This window comes from Mustela erminea, chromosome 16 (genome assembly GCF_009829155.1).
Source record: "Mustela erminea isolate mMusErm1 chromosome 16, mMusErm1.Pri, whole genome shotgun sequence".
Taxonomy (NCBI): Eukaryota; Metazoa; Chordata; class Mammalia; order Carnivora; family Mustelidae; genus Mustela; species Mustela erminea.
In genome coordinates this window covers 67,464,294-67,485,082 of record NC_045629.1, presented here as the reverse complement: position 1 = coordinate 67,485,082, position 20,789 = coordinate 67,464,294, and the positions used below count along the sequence as shown (strand labels likewise).

Below are 20,789 nucleotides of genomic sequence, written 5' to 3'. Positions count from 1 at the left end.
GGTTGTAAACATCCCACTATTTGATAAAGGATCCAGAATTCTTAAAATTGCACTCTGGGAATCTACTACTTCTTAACTCTGTACTGAGTGTTGAAAATGGGTTCAGCACGGGGCTCGGTGCTATAGAGTAGAGGAAGGAAGGATATATTTCCAAAGAGATAAGCCTACCAAATGTTAGTAGAACATACATAAGCAATATATGAGTGCATTAATTAAGCACAGTATAGTTCAGAAGGTTTAAGACAATACAAAACCTATATGGATGAAATATTAGAGCAGTCTCCTTAGGAGTAGATGACAAAAGAGAGGCAGAGAGATGTCCTGACTCTTACCGTCAGGGAAACAAGAGTTAAAGTAGAGAGACAGGAATCATATTGGTACGTTTCAGAAATAGAATGGTTTGCCTATGGATGCACTGTGTTTATTGCAAAAAACTGGGAGTCGGTCTTTGTGGCTTCAAAGTTCCAGCTATACCACTTGCTGGACGTATTTCTCCATAACTCAGTTTCCCTGTCCATAAGATGAGGATAATGGTATTACCTGGCTCACAGGATCAGTGTGAGTAGTAAGTAAGATAGTGGTGTACCTGGGTGGCTCAGTGGGTTAAAGCCTCTGCCTTCACTCAGATCATGATCCCAGGGTCCTGGGATCGAGCCCTGCATAGGGCTCTCTGCTCAGCGGGGAGCCTGCTTCCCCCTCTTTCTCTCTCTCTGCCTGCCTCTCTGCCCACTTGTGATCTCTGTCTGTCAAATATTAAAACAAACAAACAAACAAACAAACAAAAAAAACCAGTGCTCAGTTGCTAAGCAGCAATCAATAAACATTAGCTGTTCTGTTGTCGTTTTATTAAACTGGTTGTGTGCGGCAGACATCTGATTGCAGATGTCTGGAAAACTGTACAAGTTTAAGTTTGTGGTTAGACATAGTGGGGGGCGGGGCTTTGAAACATTCAAACAGGCATTGCAGCAAAAGATACAAATATAGTATACGTACAAATAACCCAACTAGTGATTCTCCATTTGAAAGCTTTACTGCTATGGGTTGTTCCCTTTGTATTTGCTGATCACCTGCTTTAGGCCAACAACGTACCAGATATTGTGGCATATAGAGAAGAAACTAGAAGAAACTAAAAAAACTAAAACTAAAAAAAATCTTCAAAACTAAAAAAACGAAAAAAAAACTAAAAATTTTCATCGAGAGTGCCTTGGTAAAATAGCAAACCCTTTAATCTCTTCAAATTTTGCTCAGAATTCTTATCTCACTCTTCTACCTGCTTCCTTCCCTCACCTGCTCAAAAAACAAACCTATTTTGCTTTGGCTACTGAATTTTTTTCCCCATTACTCTAACATTTTATGATGTTTCACGATACTCCAGCTTTGCACCTATTGTTCCCGTTGCTGAAATTTCCTTTCCCCATCTCCATCTGGCCAACACTACTCATTACTGAAAATCCAATGAGATAGCACCTCCTATATTGAGACATTTTTGGCACCTCCAGGGAGAGGGGCCCCCAGAGCAGTTGGCTCTTTCCTCTGTCACTGTGCTTGGCACGTTTTACTGTTCCCTGTATCACCGCTCCCCACACCTGTTGTCACTGAAACTCATGTTACTCCATGAGTTTTTGAAGATAAAAATTATATATTTCACTGTTTTGCCACTGGATTTGGGCACAATGCTGCTTGTTTGGGAATCTGCCCATTCTGAGGATGATATGTGGCAGCTCTTAACCCTGGACAAGGTGATTTTGCAAAGCTAGGTTTCTCTATTTAATACCACTTCTCCACCCTAGCACAGAATGCCTTGGAGGAACTCAGCATAGTTGTAATGTTAGTTGAATACAAATATAATCTTGAACAGAAGTCTACTGCCAAAATGCAATTATTTAATCCAATTTGTCACCCCCATACACATGCACAAACACTCACCCTGGATTATAAAATTTGACTAAACAAATTGCTGAATTTGATAACACTTCCCACTATTTAGAATGGAAATTCTTCTAATCCACTAGGAGGTTTGTGCCTTAGCAAATACCTCCTAAGGTTGCTGACCTATCATATCCACCCCTCTGCTCCATTCAAAGGCTTACTTAGGCTCTATTTCTGTGTGTGTGTGTGTGTGTGTGTTTTATTTATTTTTTTAATTTCTTTTCGGCGTAACAAAATTCATTGTTTATGCACCACAAGCAGTGCTCCATGCAATACGTGCCCTCTGTAATACCCACCACCTGGCTCCCCCAACCTCCCCCCCCACCCCTTCAAAACCCTCAGATTGTTTTTCAGAGTCCATAGTCTCTCATGGTTCATCTCCCCTTCCAATTTCCCTCAACTCCCTTCTCCTCTCCATCTCCCCATGTCCTCCATGTTATTTGTTATGCTCCACAAATAAGTGAAACCATATGATAATTGACTCTCTCTGCTTGACTTATTTCACTCAGCATAGTCTCTTCCCGTCCCATCCATGTTGCTACAAAAGTTGGGTATTCGTCCTTTCTGATGGAGACATAATACTCCATAGTGTACATGGACCACATCTTCCTTTTCCATTCGTCCGTTGAAGGATATCTTGGTTCTTTCCACAGTTTGGTGACCGTGGCCATTGCTGCTATAAACATTGGGGTACATATGGCCCTTCTTTTCGCTACATCTGTATCTTTGGGGTAAATACCCAGTAGTGCAATTGCAGGGTCATAGAGAAGCTCTATTTCTGAAGTGTCTCCTACCACCCCTGTTGATCTCAAGATTAAACTAGGAGTTGATATTTGGCCACTGCTGGGGCAATTATCTCTCTTCTTGTTCTCACAGCTTCATGTAATCTCTTTTTAGTTCTTGAAAGGAGAGGTCAGGGTGATCTACAGGTAAAGGTTTTCACAGAAACAGAAGAATGAGTAGAAAATGTTCTTTCCAGAAACAATCTCTCCATCTGGGAGCTTATTTTCTGAGGAGACAATTGGAACACCTGTGGTCTCTGATATTAGAGTTCTTGTGGTATATGTGGTACAATTGAGATGGTGTTAAAAAATAAACCATTGTATTTCAGTTAATGTCTCTTGTTTCTTAAGCTGGTTTGTTATTATGACTACAAATTTATGACTGAGTCACTATTTCCATTGAACAATCAATGTTGCTTTCTTAGTTTGAAATACCCATATGCCCCAAATCTACTAAATTTCTTTGAGGCCAAAGAAATTCTACCTTTTCTGAATTTTTGTGATTCCATAGCCATACTTTTTTTGTATCAAACTTCCAAATTATGTTACTTATTTTTGTTCATTAATTTCTCAAGTCAACACAAATTACTTAGCACCTGCCATATTGCAGACAGCATGGCTGGGATATAAAGGTAAACAAGGTGAAATCTTGTCCCTATCATTCTCAAAACCTTTTGCAAGAGACTTATACCCATAACACAATTATATAATGTAATATGATACAATCAAAGTAGAAGTTTGCACATGGAAGCAAAAAAAGGGACAACATGAGAGACTGTGGACTCTGAGAAACAAACTGAGGGTTTTGGAGAGGAAGGGGGTTGGGGGGCTGGATGAGTCTGGTGATGGGTATTATGGATGGCATGTATTGCAAGGAGCACCGGGTGTGGTACATAAACAATGAATTCTGGAACACTCAAAAGAAATAAATAAACTAAAATTTAAAAAAAGGGGGGGGACAACCAAATATGCTTTACAGGGGAAGGGATAGTCTTCTTTTTATAATATAGTTAGCGACTTATCATTCTATATTCTTCATCTCATTAAGTAAGCAGAGGATACAGTAAGTATCCACAGACTGAACCAAGCATCACCATTCAGTACTAAGAAGAGTAGTTTTCGTAGACTAAGTTTCCTAGGAAACAACTCTGAGATGGAGGTTTAAAAGCAGAAGATTATTAGGCAGTATTCTTGGCAACAAGACCTCTAAATGAGTAGAAAAACAAGCCTGCACAAGAGGGGGGAAATGGACTGTGACAAGCAATTGTCATGGAGACCTCACTCATCCCACAGGGAGGTGTAGAGATGAGCAAACGCTTCAGCGTTTTCCCACTTGGAAGCAAATGAACCAGGCCATCGTACCCTTAAATGGACCATTCATTGGCTATGGGCTGGCTCATTGGAAGGCCACACACTCAAACAAGAAAGCTTCTTTTAACTGAAGCAATTCCCAGAGGAGTCAGCTCAGACTTTTCAGCCACCTACAGTCACAGAAGCTAGGCAATGAGTGCCCCCATGGTAAGGGCAGATCTGGGTGTCATATTACAGCATCTACTCCAGCACTCTGCCAATGATAGCCACTCAATAACTACTGGTAGAAGTTCAGTTTTATATGTTAGCTCTAAAACTACTCTAGAATTTTATTTTTCCATACCACTGTGCATGTGCTACCTGAGCACTGAATTCTTTATTATTTTCTGAACTTTGGTTCTGAGCTCATTTCATATTTATAACGGTCTTGTGGGGAACTAACCTCCCCAGGGTTGGGAAAAATTCATATCCACATCATGCATCTTGCTAGTTAGTGGACAAGACCTCCCTTCCTGGGGTGCTCAATCGTTAAATGTCTGCCTTCGGCTCAGGTCATGATCCTAGAGTCCTGGGATCGACCCTTCACATTGGGCTTCCTGTTCAGCAGGAAGCTCGCTTCTCCCTCTCTCATTCTCCTGGCTTGTGTTCCTTCTTTCGCTGTGTCTCTGTCAAATAAATAAATAAAATGTTTAAAAAAAAAAAAAAAGAGTTCCCTTCCTGTATCGCTCAGCAATTAGAATTTTGATCAACTCAGGGCCACAAAGAAATCCGTCATGATCAAGATATCCACAGTTGACTAACAACAAAGATAACAGTTAAGGGGAAGTGACATCCTATGCTAATGAGTTGGGAGATCCTTGGGGTTAGACCCAAGTTAGAGGGAATGATAACTCCTGCCAAAAATCTAAATCAAAGAGATTTTTCTCTTGTTTAAAAAAAAAAAAAGTTTAATCAAAACAAAACAAGAAAAGCAGCCAATAAGTTGACTAGGCAAGAAAAAATATTATATTTTGTAATCCATGGTAAATGAGCCAGCTTAATTCATTTTATTGAAATAGTCTAAACCCTCTTCCGTTGGAAGAAGATCCCCCAAACTCCCAATAAATGTTGACCTTGATCAGCACATAAGCAGGTAGATGTTACACATTTTGGCAAAAGAGTAGCAAAGTGAGCACTGATTCTCAGTTGTTCAAATGGCTGGCTTATTGAATATAACCTCAACCCTATTTGAGAAACTTTGCTGACAGTTCACTTGGTTTCTAAACTCTGAAACTTTCAGAGAACTCTACCAGGAGAATAGTCTTTTACGTGAGGATGGAGAAATCTGGCCCTGAGATGTTAGAAGTCTGTGAGCTGGTTTTCATTGCATGACATGTAGGATTTGTAGAGAAGCTAATTATAACCCATTTGGGGGATCCTGGGGGGCTTGATCATTTCCATCATCGCCTCAACCTCTTCTGTAGATTAGGGATATATCCCCTGCTACCTCCCTTTGAGGTAAAATGACTCCAACAAGTTGAGCAGATAAGAATTTAGTCTATTAAATACCAGCCACTAGAAATAATTGAGTATTAGGTTCTGCAGTTCTCATTCTCTCTGCCCGCCCTCCCTGTTCCACAGCCTTCCCCTTCTCCCTCTCCCCCATCTCCCTCCCTCCCCTCTTATTTCATTTCTAAAATATCTAGATTATCATTTAATCATAAACTAATCAGATCACAGATTTGGAAAGCACTTAGAGATCACATAATCGAATCTTACGAAACAAGGTCTACTTCCTCAATATCTTCCAAAAGTTTTCATTCAGCTTCAATTGAAAGAGTTACAATGACTCATCTCATTGTGTCTGGAGGCAGCCTTCTGCCATGTCGTCAAACTTTTATTGACTACCTACAGTGCATCAGGCATGATGCTACAAAAAGAGCCTAGTCTGGATAGTTCTAGTCTTCGGAAATACCTTTCTTTCTTTGAAGTGGAAGTCTTCCTTCTCTGGTTTTCAGGCACTGGCCCTATTTCTGCTTGTTGATGTCACACAGTACAATACAAGCTTTAGCTCTTCCACCTACAAAACCTAAGGGTAGGCCGTATGGCATAGCACTTAAGAGCTTTCACTATGATGTCAGAAAATCAAAAGTGGTCCACTTCCAACCTGCTTTTTGCTACGTGATGGGCAAGGTTCTTAAATAGTCAAAGCTTCTGTTTTGTTTCTTTTTAAAATAGGGGTTCTAAAATTCACAAGAATGTGCTCTAAAAAAATAGGGCTTATCATAGTACTTACCTAATAAGTTTAAGATAAGAATTACGAAGCAGGAGAAGGGGGGTAGGGTTATGGACATTGGGGAGGGGATGTGCTTTGGTGAGTGCTTGTGAAGTGTGTAAAACTGGCGATTCACAGACCTGTGCCCCTGGGGATAAAAATATATGTTTATAAAAAATAAAAAATTTAAAAAAAAGAATTACACAAAGGTATCCATGTAAATGCTGAGCATTTCAGCAGGCACCGTGTAATTACTTGATAGATAACTTTTTTACTGCGAAATGAAGGATCTTTCTCATGACAGAACAGTTGAGGCAATCAGCAGCCAGGAAAAAACTCAACCACTGGCAATGTTTTTTCTGCCTTTCTCTTTGCTTGCTCCATGTGCTTTTCATGCTGTTGAGCCTTCTTGGTACTTAAAGCGTATTTTAATTTTGAAACACTTCAAACATGAGTTTAGGTGAAGGTTAGCCGATTGCAGGATGGGCAATATAGATTTGTGATAACACCTATTTTGAATGAGATACCAATTAACAGACTATCACTGTAATTTCTGTTACTATGCCTGCCCATTATGTAGAGTTTTAGGGTAATGGGTAATGGGTAAATCAGGAATTTAATCCCTGTGTCAGAATCTTGGTTTTATCCCATGGAATCATTCTGCTCCTTCATTCAACAAGCATTATGTGGACCTCTACAATGCTGGGAACACAAAGTTGAATTAGGCATAGGTCCTGCCCTCCAGAAAACCATAATTTGGTGTGGAAACAACCGATACAACACAGATAGTAGAAATAAAGTACATGACCATGAGTCTAACCTCTAGTTAGACAAGTGACTTGAACAGAGTGTTGAATTAGACCCTTCATTTGCATAGGAAGAAATGAGGTTGCTTTTATTCGATCATAAAAAGAAATCAACAATTGAACAAGGATTTTTCAATCCAACCAGAATTTATTGAACTTGCTGTTTACCTGGTACATAGTCCATTGGGGGCCATAGTCAATACCAAATAAATAAAATGCTTCTTATTCTAATAGAGATCCCATTCTGGAGGGTGAAGCAGAGAACTGTACTGTAGGGACATAGTGACACATACAGAATTTTCCTCAGTGATAAGAGTGTTCTGAAAAGCTCAGAACACTTCAAAAATTGCACCTCTTTCTGGAAGAAAGTTCAAAATTTAGTAATTAGTAAAAGATATTTTATGAATTAGTAATTTTAGAATTAGTAAAAAATATTTTATGCTAAGTCCTAAAATAACAGAAACTTAAAAGAGTACTGAAAATGACATCTTTCCTTTTCTTACCTTTCTTGATATTTGATGAAGAGTAATTTATCACCTCCAAGATGGGGTCATATATTATTTCCCTTGCTTTTCGCCCCAGAACAGGAGTTCGTGTGGAGAGTGACTACTGACCCAGTATAGTGGGGAGGCAATGCTCTGGGTAAGGTCAGAAGAGTAAAGCAGCTGGCTTTGCAGAGGGGCAAAGCATGCCTACAATTCAGACAAGGAAGGGCTATAGGATTCCTATTTACTCCTGTTCAGGATTTTCATAGAAAACCATAAAATGTCAAAGAAGCATAATTGGTCTTTGTTTGCTTCTGGAGCAATTCCTCAGAGCTTTAGATCAATCGAAAGGATGCCTCTAGGCCATGCATTCTGGGAGAAGATCTTTGAAGGTATTGTTTTAGATGCTATAAATCTACTCTGGTGTTTGCTGCCTGTCCAGACCAGCTTTAATCACTTACCAAACAGAATCTTTGTAAGACCAAGGAAAAGATAGGCCTTGCCAAAAGGACTTTTATTCTCTTAACTCTCACCTCCATCTCTTGCAGATCTCACCAGGATATGAAAAGAGGCTTAGTTTCTTAGTAAATCAAATATATCTCACTGGATTCTGAGATCAGGGAATTAAGAATCAACACGATGCTAAGATATGAAACCTTCTGGATGATACAAAACTGCCTACAGGCAAGACTCAGCGGTAAGAAAAGCAAATAATACTGCATAGGGCCCAGAATGACATGCTTTACATTAACAAGGGGGAAATAGGTCCAAATCCTGCTTTCAGACTGGAAGGCATGAGGTTCTCATTAGCACTAAAGGGATAGGGTCTGTGAGGAAAGCCAGACAGATGTGCTTGGAGAGGCAAATTTCAAATACTGAGAGTAGTGACCTTGTACCAAAGAAGGTTTCATATTTACTTGTAAGGGCTATTTCTTGTTTCAATTTGAAAATGACCTAGAAGCAACCAGCCAATTGATAACCTCTCCTCTGACTGATGCAAGCCGGGTGCATCTCACTCTCTCGCAGACAAGAGAGTGTGAGACCCTCAGACCCTCCTCCATTGAATCCAATACAGGCAGGAGTTGAGAGGAGAAAAATCATATCACAAAAAAAACAAGTTAAATGAACAGTTTAAGACTTATTTTGTAAGGAAAGTGGGGTGGTCACCAGAGCAAGTCATTTCACAATGCCCAAGTGTAAAGCTGTTAATTGTCAAGAATGAGTTCACAATAAACTGAGCATTGCACAAGAATATAGAAAAAAAGGTGAAACACAATAGGAAAACTTTTTTTTTTTTTTTTTTTAAATCTGAAGTGTTAGGGCACCTGGGTGGCTTGGTTGGTTAAGTGTCTGCCTTCAGTTCAAGTCATGATCCCAGGGTTCTGGGACTGAGTCCTGCATCAGGCTCCCTGCTCAGTGGGGAGTCTGCTTCTCCCTCTCCCTCAGCCCCTCACTCCTGTTTATGCTCACGCGTGCACGCATGCCCTCTTTATCTCTCTCAAATAAATAAATAAAATATTTTTAAAAATCAAAAGAGTTAGACCTTGGGATAACTGTAATTTTGTTTAGGTCTCAATTACATCTTTACTAGGCTGTCTTCTCTTGACTCAATTTCCCCATACTCCCTCTTCGGTGGTATTCTTCTTGGCCACAGCAAGTCTGTAAGTAGAGCAGGCACTTAAATAGCACAACTTACTTTACAAAACAGTTAAAATGGAAGACCCAGACCCGCTCTTCCTGGTAATATAGACAAAGACAGGCAGACCTGATCTCTCAATGCTGAGCATCTCAGGGTGCTTAGGGTCAGTTCTAAGCTTCTTACGTAAAAGCTTAGATCTTTTTCATAGTTACAATCAGAGTTGTGTGCATATTATGGATTCTATAATATTTGTCTAAGTAAATTGACATTTCCCATGCTCTTATTAAATACATAAAAATGTCCATTTCCTTCTATAGTGAAATGTTTAGATGAGCTTAATAATTAACCCCATAGTATGAATTCAGAATCACTAAAAAAAATATTTATTTATTTTTTATTTAATTTTTTAGAAAGAGAGAGAGAGAAAGAGAACACGTGCAAGCAGTTAGGGAGGGGCAGAGAGAGAAGGAGAGAGAGAATATCAAGCAGACTCCATGCTGAGTGCAGAGCCCAGTGTGGGTCTCCATCTCACTACCCTGAGATACTAACTTGAGCCAAGATCCTGACCTGAACCAAAATTAAGAGTCAGACACTTAACCAGCTGAGCCACCTAGGCGTCCCTAAAAAACCTTTTTAATCCACAGTTAACTTTGCTTATTATGCCTTAGCCTGAAATTGAGGTGAGTGTGTGAAATATTGCAATGGAGAAGAAGGACTTTCTCTCCTTTGTATAAAAATACTCTTGGGTTGGGGGTGGGATTATGGACATTGGGGAGGGTATGTGCTTTGGTGAGTGCTGTGAAGTATGTAAATCTGGTGATTCACAGACCTGTACCCCTGGGGATAAAAATACATGTTTATAAAAAATAAAAAATTAAAAAAAAATACTCTTGGGCTAATTCTATCCATTTCCCTGTTTCCACAGGGTTCATCTAAGAAATTATGACATCCATAAAATTAACAATATTCTGTGATCCTACCATATTTGGTTTCCTGTAAATTATTCTAGAATACTGAAACATCGTAGGTCTGACAAAGAGCATCCTGGGATATACTGCTAACAACTTGCAGTCATGTACGGATTGAACTAAACTGGGTTGATAATGTGGGAAAATGTGGCTGTTTTTGAAATCTGTCTGAGCCTCTAGGAAGAATGACTTTCTCCTACTCTTACAGTCTTACAGCAAGCTATTATTTTCTTCTTCTTTTTTTTTTTTAATTTTTTATTTTTTGTAAACATGTATTTTTATCCCCAGGGGTACAGGTCTGTGAATCACCAGGTTTACACACTTCACAGCACTCACCAAAGCACATACCCTCCCCAATGTCCATAACCCCACCCCCCTTCTCCCAACCCCCCTCCCCCCAGCAACCCTCAGTTTGTTTTGTAAGATTAAGAGTCACTTATGGTTTGTCTCCCTCCCAATCCCATCTTGTTTCATTGATTCTTCTCCTACCCACTTAAGCCCCCATGTTGCATCACCACTTCACCATATCAGGGAGATCATATGATAGTTGTCTTTCTCTGCTTGACTTATTTCGCTAAGCATGATACACTCTAGTTCCATCCATGTTGTCGCAAATGGCAAGATTTCATTTCTTTTGATGGCTGCATAGTATTCTATTGTGTATATATACCACATCTTCTTGATCCATTTATCTGTTGATGGACATCTAGGTTCTTTCCATAGTTTGGCTATTGTGGACATTGTTGCTATAAACATTCGGGTGCCCATGCCCCTTTGGATCACTACGTTTGTATCTTTAGGGTAAATACCCAGTGGTGCAATTGCTGGGTCATAGGGCAGTTCTATTTTCAACATTTTGAGGAACCTCCATGCTGTTTTCCAGAGTGGCTGCACCAGCTTGCATTCCCAAGCTATTATTTTCTTCTATTCCTCCTGTATTCTACTAAGACTTTTTCACACTCTAAGGCATTCACATCAGTTTGTTTCAGTAGATTTTAGCCTTCAAGAAAGCGAAGATCATTTTGCATTCTTTTTAAATCCTTCACAACATGCCAATTTTCAAAATTTCCTCCATATCAGTTCTAGGGGGAAAAAACACAGTTTATTCATAAGTAACTCAAAATTTAACGTGAATACAAAAGTCAAAAAATTTTTTAAAAAAGTCATTATACTAATCTTTTCACGATCTTTGCAATGCAGTAATTTCCAAAGTGGAGAGCATGCATCCCATGATGTATGTAAAAATCTGTAAATCATTAAATGAAAGGAAGGAGATATTAGAAAATTGGTGTATACTCATTTTTAGCTCATTCCTTATACTTTCCATCAGAAGTTCTTTAGTTCTTAAATGTGAATTCATTCAGCATGATCAAGTCAAGGAACTTAGTCCCTAATGACTGGAAAGGGAAAATATATGTAGAGAAAATCGGGATTCATGGAAAGTTACAAATGTACATACCTCCAAATGACATCCTTCTCTTAACATTATTTTTTATCGTTTTGGTTTCTTCTCTCTTTTCCTGAATTGGGTTAGGTTTTTACTGAAGAATACCTACATAGAAAAAAAGGTAACATGCTATGCAATTAATCAAACTGATAAGAAGAGGCAGTCAAAATTAAAAATATATACAAGAAGTATAATCCCAAAAAGTCAAATAAAATATACACAAAAATGATGGGTAAATGATGATATATGTATATATGTATACATATTCACATTTATCACATTTCATTCAATTTAAGATATCTTCAAATGCTAAAATGTACCAGCAATTTAATAATATTTCCTGAGGAAAAATAAAAGAAGAAATCCTAGGTTAAATGAATATAGAAATTATAATTTACTTTCCAGTTATAGAAATGTTAAAATGGGGAAAAAATTGTTTAACTCCTTTTTAAGCCTTCTGTGGTGATGTTTTTCTGTTCTGTGGTATCCGTGATTGGCTTCTCTGCTATCCAACTTAAATTTTCCTGGAAATGGTTTAAGTATTTAAATAAATAGGAAATTATTAATATTTCTCCTAGTTTTCTGTTTCATTTAAATTTATCCAGTCACTTTAATATCATTTCAGAATCTACTACTATATTAAGATGTTAAACATTTTTTATCCTTTAAATTTTCTACAAAGACAAATGTAATATTAGAAATCCCAAACCAAACAACCCTTATTTTGCAAATATTTTTGAACATTAATAAATCAAACAACTAAGTGGATTTGTAAACCTGGACGATTTGTACACAAATTTAAGGGCCCACTGAATTAAGTCAAAATCAAGAAATCACAGTATAAAGCCATAGAATGGGTCAATGTTTCCTGGTGAATAAATCGATGAAGATACTTACTTAATAGATATTTAATTATTGAGTATTGACTAGTAGAAAATACAGAATGTGCTATGAATTCTTAAAAGGATTTGTTTCCTTCAAAACTTCCTCTAAAATATTTCACTTGTTCTGATAAGCATTTGTTTAATTAATGCAGAAATATATGGCTGGAACCAGGAATTGTCATCATCCCTTTAAAAAGTACCCATCAGGATCTGGCCAGGATGATAGAACCCACACCAGTTACTTTATCACATAAAATATAAAAAGTTGGAGGATGGAAAATGTCAAAAGGAGACACTTCCGTAACACAGAGATAAGGAACTAAAAGATGTAAGATGCTTCCTACAGTTGCAGACAGATTAAAGAGGTTGGGGTATTCAAAATCTAGAAGCTGGTTGAGGAGTCCTCCAGAGCTGACGCTCAGACTTCAAGACAACAAATGAACCCTTTGGTACTGGTACTTCCAAGAGTAACTGCCTAGTTCTGGAAGTCAGTGCACCAAAAAATGTTGAAAACTAGAACCAAATATTTCTGCCAGGGTGAAACGTCTAACAGAAATCCAGCTGGCAAATGAGACACGTGGCTTACAGAGAAAGAGACCCAGCATCACAAACCAGGTTAAGAAGAAATTTTGACTGAGAAAAAATATTTTAATAATTAGTGCACAGGTGTGTACACACACCCCCCTCTGAAAATATACCCAAGACTTTTAAAAATATGTGCATCTTATGAAAACATGTCCATTATAGGAATTGCTTATCTGTAACTATTGCAATCTGTAACTATGCCCAGCATATTTTATCCTACTTTTTAAACTTTCTCCTAGACATTTCTTAAACATTTCCTTAATCTAGGACTCCTTCATTTTTTTACATGCTCCAATGTATAGTTTATAATTGTCTAATGATATTTATAAATTTTAAAAAATCTAGTGATACCGCTATATTACTGAAAATCTTTAAACTTTTCTCTTTGCTTTTGGGATACAGTTTAATGTCTGAAGTCTTCATAGTATCATCTCCAACCACTTAAATAAGTTGGCAGTTGAGTCTGGTGTCTGGAATCAGATTGTGTGAATCAAACCCACACCCCTTGCAAATCCATTGTGTGTGTTTGAACAAGCTACAGAATTTCATTTAGCCTCTGTTTTCTCATCTGAACTTGGGGATAATAAGAGTATCTTCTACAGAAAGATGCTGTCAGGGCTAAATAAGCTAATAGTTGTAAAGTAGTTAACCCAGCACCTGGCAAATAGGATATCTTATCAGTTACTAGCTTTTTTCTTCTTATCATATTGGACTAGTCAGTATTCCTCAGAAATCACACATATTTGCACAAGCTCTTTTCCTCTTGAAAAGAAATTCTTTAAAAAAAAAAAAAAGAATTTATTTTTTTATTTGACAGAGAGCTAGAGATCACAAGCAGGCACCCCACTGAGCAGAGACCCCCCCCCCCCCCGATGCAGGGCTTGATCCTAGGACCCTGAGAACATGACCTGGGCCAAAGGCAGAGGCTTAACCCACTGAGCCACTCAGGTGCCCCAAAAAGAAATTCTACCCACCATTTTACCTAGTTAAATTCAATTCAACTTTCTTTCTTTTCTTTTCTTTTCTTTTTTTTTTTTGAGATTTTATTTATTTGAGAGAGAGTGAGAAAGAGAGAGAGCATATGGTGGGGGGAGAGGCAGAGGGAAAGGGAAAATCAGACTCCCCACTAAGCAGGAAGCCCTATGTAGGTCTTGATCCCAGGGTCCTGGGATCATAACCTGAGCTGAAGGCAGACTCTTAACTGACTGAGCCACCCAGATGCCCTCCAGTTCAACTTTCAATATCAGGTCAAGCATTTCCTGATCCAGATAGTCGTCCCTAGCCCCTGCCTGAAGCAGCTTCTCTTCCTTTTTTGCTTCCAAAGCAACTTTTGAACATGAGATCAAAGTTCGTACTGAGCCATGCAAAGAAATGCCTTTTACTGATTGTTAATCTTTCCTAATGGATTCTAAGGTCCTCACAGGCTGGGCCATGACTTATTCAGTGTTGATCCCATAGGGGCAAAGTCTGGGTCTGGCACATGTTCAGGCTTTAATATGCATTTGTTTACACACAAAATGTTCAGAATAGTATTATTTATAGGTTCAGAGTTTTGGAATTTGACTGACCAATATGACCTCAGAACTCCACTTTGTCACACAGTAATAAAATCAAACAAGCTGGTTAGCCTTGGTAAAGTTCAGGTTTTGATTGTTTGTTATTTAGCTGGAAAAAAGATAAAATACATCACAGTGTTTAATATTTAACATAATGGCTTGGCACATAGTAAACATTCAACAAAATTCAAAATATGGATCTATGTTCCCTTTTACACATGGCTACGAATGTCTTGCAAGCTTAAAGTGTTTAGGATACTATTTATATGTTTTGTTAAAGAAACCCAATTTTCTTAAAAATCAAGAAACTTAAAACACTCATTAATCTCACAGTCTTTGACAAATATAAGACAGTACGCTTACACTTAAGAATGGAAGAAGGATTACCTTTTTATCTTTGGTTAATGGAAATTATGAAACCCTACTTGTTTCAACATTGAGGAATATAGTTCCTCTTACACGTATTCAATTTTCACATTTATGTATAAGGTTAACCTCTTTTAATCGTCCCCTTCAACAAATGTTTTTGTTGGAGGTTCTTTTTCTTTTTCTTTCCAATGTCACGGCAACACTCCTGTGATACTGACTTGGAGCACAGAGCCTTGGCCAGAGCATGTGGCGAAAACCCACACTGGAGTGTCCACATGAAACTGGAAGGGAATTGAATGAACTGCAGCTCATGCCTTCCCTGGGGGGCAGATTAGATGACCCAATACAACTTGTTCATTTGTAGTTTCTATGATTCATAAACAGAAACAAAACATTGTCTCAAATGAAAAGGGAGAAATGGTGTTTTTTCTGAGAAATGTTTTCATGTGCCCCTGCCCTGCTTGCTCACTCTTTGGTGACACTGTGCACAATTTCAGCCCCTCGGATGGATAGATTTCCATACTTACTGACAAAATATTTGAAGACATCGTCAGGTCTCTCATCTTCCCATTTCAGTTCATTTAGCCCCATTACACATATTAATAGCTATGTCATGTTCTGTAAAATGGAAGACCTATTCCTGAGTACCATTCTGGCTAATATTACTAATTGAAGAAGTTCACTCTTTTATTTGAAGTTTTCCAATGGCTTCATACTAAAGGTGAAAAATCACAAGGTCCTTGCCATTTGAACTTAATATACTTCATGTGTTTTCCTTTGTTAGTTCAGTATGGTATCAACAAAAAAAACAAGTGTTCAAATTCAAGGAGAACAGGGTGCATTTGAATATTCTCCTTCTCATACCTTGGACAAACAATCTAATCTCTTAGAGTCCCATTTCCTATCTGCACAATGGGTTTAATAATAACTTTCGTTATAAGGTTTAAATGATCTAATGAGTAGAAAGTATTTTTTATAATGTGTGTGCCCAACCATGGCACCCTCCTTTTTTTTTTTTAACCCTCCTTCTTTTTGTACAGTCCTGAGATTCTGTACTAGTTCCTATAAATTATCATTCTTATCTCAACAGCCATTGAATGAATCAAAAGAATGTACTTGGAGTTTGTATTATTGCTTCAGACATGCCAAACATTTGAGCCTATCTACTCTCAGATTATCATCATGGACCCTCCATAAAAGGTAACATTTTCTTCTTCCCTCCTTCCCCATTTTTTTGGGGGGGTCTCCTTCTTCTTTTTTTTCTTTCCTTCCTACTTCTACTCGATAAAATAGAAAATATGAAGAACATTTTTTTAATTAATTTAGGTTTCCATTTATTGAAGTTCTTATTATTATTTTAATGTACTTTGTCAACAGGACTAATTCTTTTTTTTTTAATTTTTTCAATTTATTTATTTTCAGAAAAACAGTATTCATTATTTTTTCAACACACCCAGTGCTCCATGCAATCTGTGCCCTCTATAATACCCACCACCTGGTACCCCAACCTCCCACCCCACCGCCACTTCAAACCCCTCAGATTGTTTTTCAGAGTCCATGAGAGTCTCGTGATTCACCTCCCCTTCCAATTTACCCCAACTCCCTTCTCCTCTCTAACACCCCTTGTCCTCCATGATATTTGTTATGCTCCACAAATAAGTGAAACCATATGATAACTGACTCTCTCTGCTTGACTTATTTCACTCAGCATAATCTCTTCCAGTCTTGTCCATGTTGCTACAAAAGTTGGGTATTCATCCTTTCTGATGGAGGCATAATACTCCATAGTGTATATGGACCACATCTTCCTTATCCATTCGTCCGTTGAAGGGCATCTTGGTTCTTTCCATAGTTTGGCGACTGTGGCCATTGCTGCTATAAACATTGGGGTACAGATGGCCCTTCTTTTCACGACATCTGTATCCTTGGGGTAAATACCCAGGAGTGCAATTGCAGGGTCATAAGGAAGCTCTATTTTTAATTTCTTGAGGAATCTCCACACTGTTCTCCAAAGAGGCTGCACCAACTTGCATTCCCACCAACAGCGTAAGAGGGTTCCCTTTTCTCCACATCCTCTCCAAGACATGTTGTTTCCTGTTTTGTTAATTTTGGCCATTCTAACTGGTGTAAGGTGATATCTCAATGTGGTTTTAATTTGAATCTCCAACAGGACTAATTCTAATGAAATAAGTTCATGCAAATCCATTATTTGAGCATTAGCCTTATTACCATTACTTTTTAATGGTAATAGCAATAGAATATTGAAGCTCATTGTATTGCAAAGTTCCAGTAATTCTAGAGAGAAATAATTTTTGCATTATAACTTGGTCCAGACTGTATGTAATTTGTCTGCTAACTTTTCATCACCACAATATTTATGATTTAGGATGTTATGAGGAAACATAGACTTGTGTCCATACATTTGCTTCATGCTCCCCACCTAAAATCATAATTCTTCAGGCACCAAATTCATTACCCTAGCAGTCTACACCCTTGGACACGTGTACTCACTCAATACAGAATAAACAAAGAGACATGAAGTAATACATAAAACCAAACTTCTTATAATATAAAAACAAGAAACAACTTTTCTTAAAAGTATGAAAATCTGGGCAAGTTTGAGAGACATGACAATTATTATAAAATTAACTCAGGATGAATGACAGTTTTTATAATTTTGAAGTATTCTCGCTGTGTTATTTCACTTTATCCTCAGAATGATCCATGGGTTTTTTGGAAGGTTTTTTGGTGGTGCTGATAGTATTGGTATTTTTCACTATTCCACAAAGGAGGAAACTGAGGAGTAGAGGGTGTAGTGATCTTAAGGTGCTAACCCCCCAAATGACAGACTCAGTCAAACCAAGTTTTCTGAAATCACATCACACTCTCTGATATTACCTTCACCATTCTATTTATGGTACTCCCCTCTTAATTGTGGTTTCAGTGACCCTTACTCAACTCTGGTTTGGAAAAAGATGGTCCTCCATCTGACCTCTCATAAGAAGGTGAGTAGTAGCCTAATGCTAAGTCATAGTGCCTACAGCATCCCCCTCACTTCATCTCATCACCTGGGCATTTTATCATCTGACATCATCACAAGAAGGATGAGTATGGGGCAACAGGATGTTTTGAGAGAGAGAGTCCACACTCACATAACTTTTATTACAATATATTGTGATAATTGTTCTATTTTGTTATCAATTATCATTGTTAATCTCTTACTGTGCCTAAAGAAAATAAATTAAACATCATCATAGGTATGTATGCATAGGAAAAAAACATAATCTGTGTAGGGTTTGGTTCCATCCATGATTTCAGGTACCCACTGTGGGCTTTGGCATGGATCCCCCATAAACAGGGAGCAACTGTTATCACTGTTAATTTGAGATTTGCTTACAGGGTTTCAACACCTTTAAATACTTTGTTCTTGCAAGCTTTCTCACCAAAGCTTCTTTTCCTGCCTTTCATGGAGGTTCTGGCAATAGTCCTAAGTATAGACAAGGTGAAGTCTCTTCTCTGCTAACTGACTTATGGAAACTTGGTTATGTCATATACCATTACTGATACTCAGTTCGTTATTTCCTCATCTGTTAGAGAGGGAATAATGGTATCTCTTCCAAACTGATCTCAGAGGCTGTATTTTTGAAAGTAGGCCAAGTGAAAAAAGTTAAAGTAACTGAAAGATACATTGCAACTTGCAAAAAACGTGATACTCTTCTCTCTGTTAAGAATACCTAAAGCTTACCCTTCCTTCCCCCAGCCCTTCAGATCTTGTAGAACACAATTATAGTTCCACAGAGATCTTTAAAGATTTTACATTTTCTCCCAGTTTGTTCTTTATGTAACACTATTTATACATCCTACATGTTATTTACCAAAAGTTCTAATAATACAGCTAGTAACTTGGAAGCCATACAAGAGTCTTCATACACATACAATCACTTAGCAGGGGGCCAGGGACATGTTAATTTTCCCATGAACATCAGTGAAAAACACAATAAAAACATAAAGAGGATGATGATGGCAATGATGATTTTGATTATAATTATAATAATCTTTTTTCTATTCCCTGAAGATTGTAGTTGCTTATTCTGCTTTTTTTTGGTCTGCCTTATTTTATGATTTTAGTTGATTAATTACATGCCTATCTCTCCTCACTCCACCACAATTATATATTTAATTATATGATAGTAGAAGCTGGATTTATTCCAGCTTTTGTGGAATAAATTGTTATTTATTGTTGTGCTGTTAGTACTAAGTGTCCAGAAAATAAGTTGGCACTAAGTAACAATATAGTAATTGAAGAAAAAAAGAAAGTTTTTTCTTCAAGAAACAATTACTCAGTCTGTGAATTGGATTGCTTTTGGTCTTATTCAACGAAATGATAAAAGGAAAAAAATAAGAATGGATTATCCATACTTAAAGAACTTCTACTCTATAAAAGATGCTGTCAATAGAGCAAGAAGAAAAGCCACAGTCTAGAAGAAAACATTTACAGTAGCTACATCTGATAAAGGACTGTTACCTAAAAATTTACAAAGAACACTTAAAACACAACAACAAGAAATCAAGCAACCTGATTTAAAAATGTGCCAAAGACCTCAATGGAAACCTCATTAGAAAAGATACCCAGATGGTAAATATGCATATGAAAAGATACTCCACTTCATATGTCTTCAGGGAAATGCAAGTTCAAACAACAATGAAACACTGCTACATACCTATTGGAATGCCTGAAATCCAGAATACTAATAACATTAAATGCAGTTAAGGGTGTAGAACATCATTGCTAGTAGGAATTCAAAATGGTACAGGCACATTGGAAATAGTTTGACAGTTTCTAATGAAACTCAATAAGCTCTTACCATACAATTCAGCAATCATATTCCTTGCTCTTTATCCCCACCTGAACTGAAGACAGGTTCACACAAAAACCTGCACACAGATGTTTATAGCAGCTGTATTTATAATTACCAGGATTTGGAACCAACCAAGAAGTCCTTAGTTCTTAGTCAGTAAGTGAATAGATAAATGAACTGTGGTATGCCAGATTATGCAGTTTTGTTCACTGCTAAAAAGAAATAAGCTATCAAGTCATAAAATCACCTGGAAGAAACTTAAGTACCTACTTTTTAAATAAAATAAGTCAATCTGAAAAGACTACATATTGTATGATACTGGAAAAGGTAAAATTACAGAAACATTAAGAAAGATGAGTGGCTGTCAAAAACAAACACCCACATCCCCTCCAGCAACCTTCAGTTTGTTTCCTATAGTTAAGAATCTCTTGAGGAGATGAAGATGGAGTCAAGATGGCAGAGGAGTAGCAGGCAGAGATGACATCAGGTAGGAGGAGATCACTAGAGAGTTTATCAAACCATTCCAAATACATACAAATCCAACAGGAGATTGAAGAGAAGAGTAGCAATTCTAGAAACAGAAAGTCAACCACTTTCATCCACTTTCTGAAAGTATTTTATTCTCTTGTTCATATATTCTTATCTGGATAAAATGACAAGGCAAAAACATCACCACCACCAAACAAACAAACAAACAAACAAACAAAAAAACCAAGAGGCAGTACTGAGGGCTAGGGACCTAATCAATATGGACGATGGTAATATGTCAGATCTAGAGTTCAGAATGACGATTCTCAAGGTGCTAGCTGGGCTCAAAAAAGGCATGGAAGATAGTAGAGAAACTCTTCCTGGAGAAATAAAAGCCCTTTCTGGAGAAATAAAATAATTAAAATCTAACCAAGCTGAAATTTAAAA

At 37.6% G+C, this 20,789-nt stretch overlaps 1 long non-coding RNA gene across 1 annotated transcript in view; it reads left to right on the top strand.

The window, feature by feature from the left end:
* Positions 1 to 20,789, top strand: part of LOC116575291 — a 322,876-nt gene that overhangs the window by 240,330 nt on the left and 61,757 nt on the right. The window contains exons 2-4 of the long non-coding RNA XR_004279684.1: positions 8,116 to 8,264; positions 16,106 to 16,215; positions 17,960 to 18,020. This is a non-coding gene — a long non-coding RNA (uncharacterized LOC116575291). The remainder of the gene's footprint in view (positions 1 to 8,115; positions 8,265 to 16,105; positions 16,216 to 17,959; positions 18,021 to 20,789) is intronic.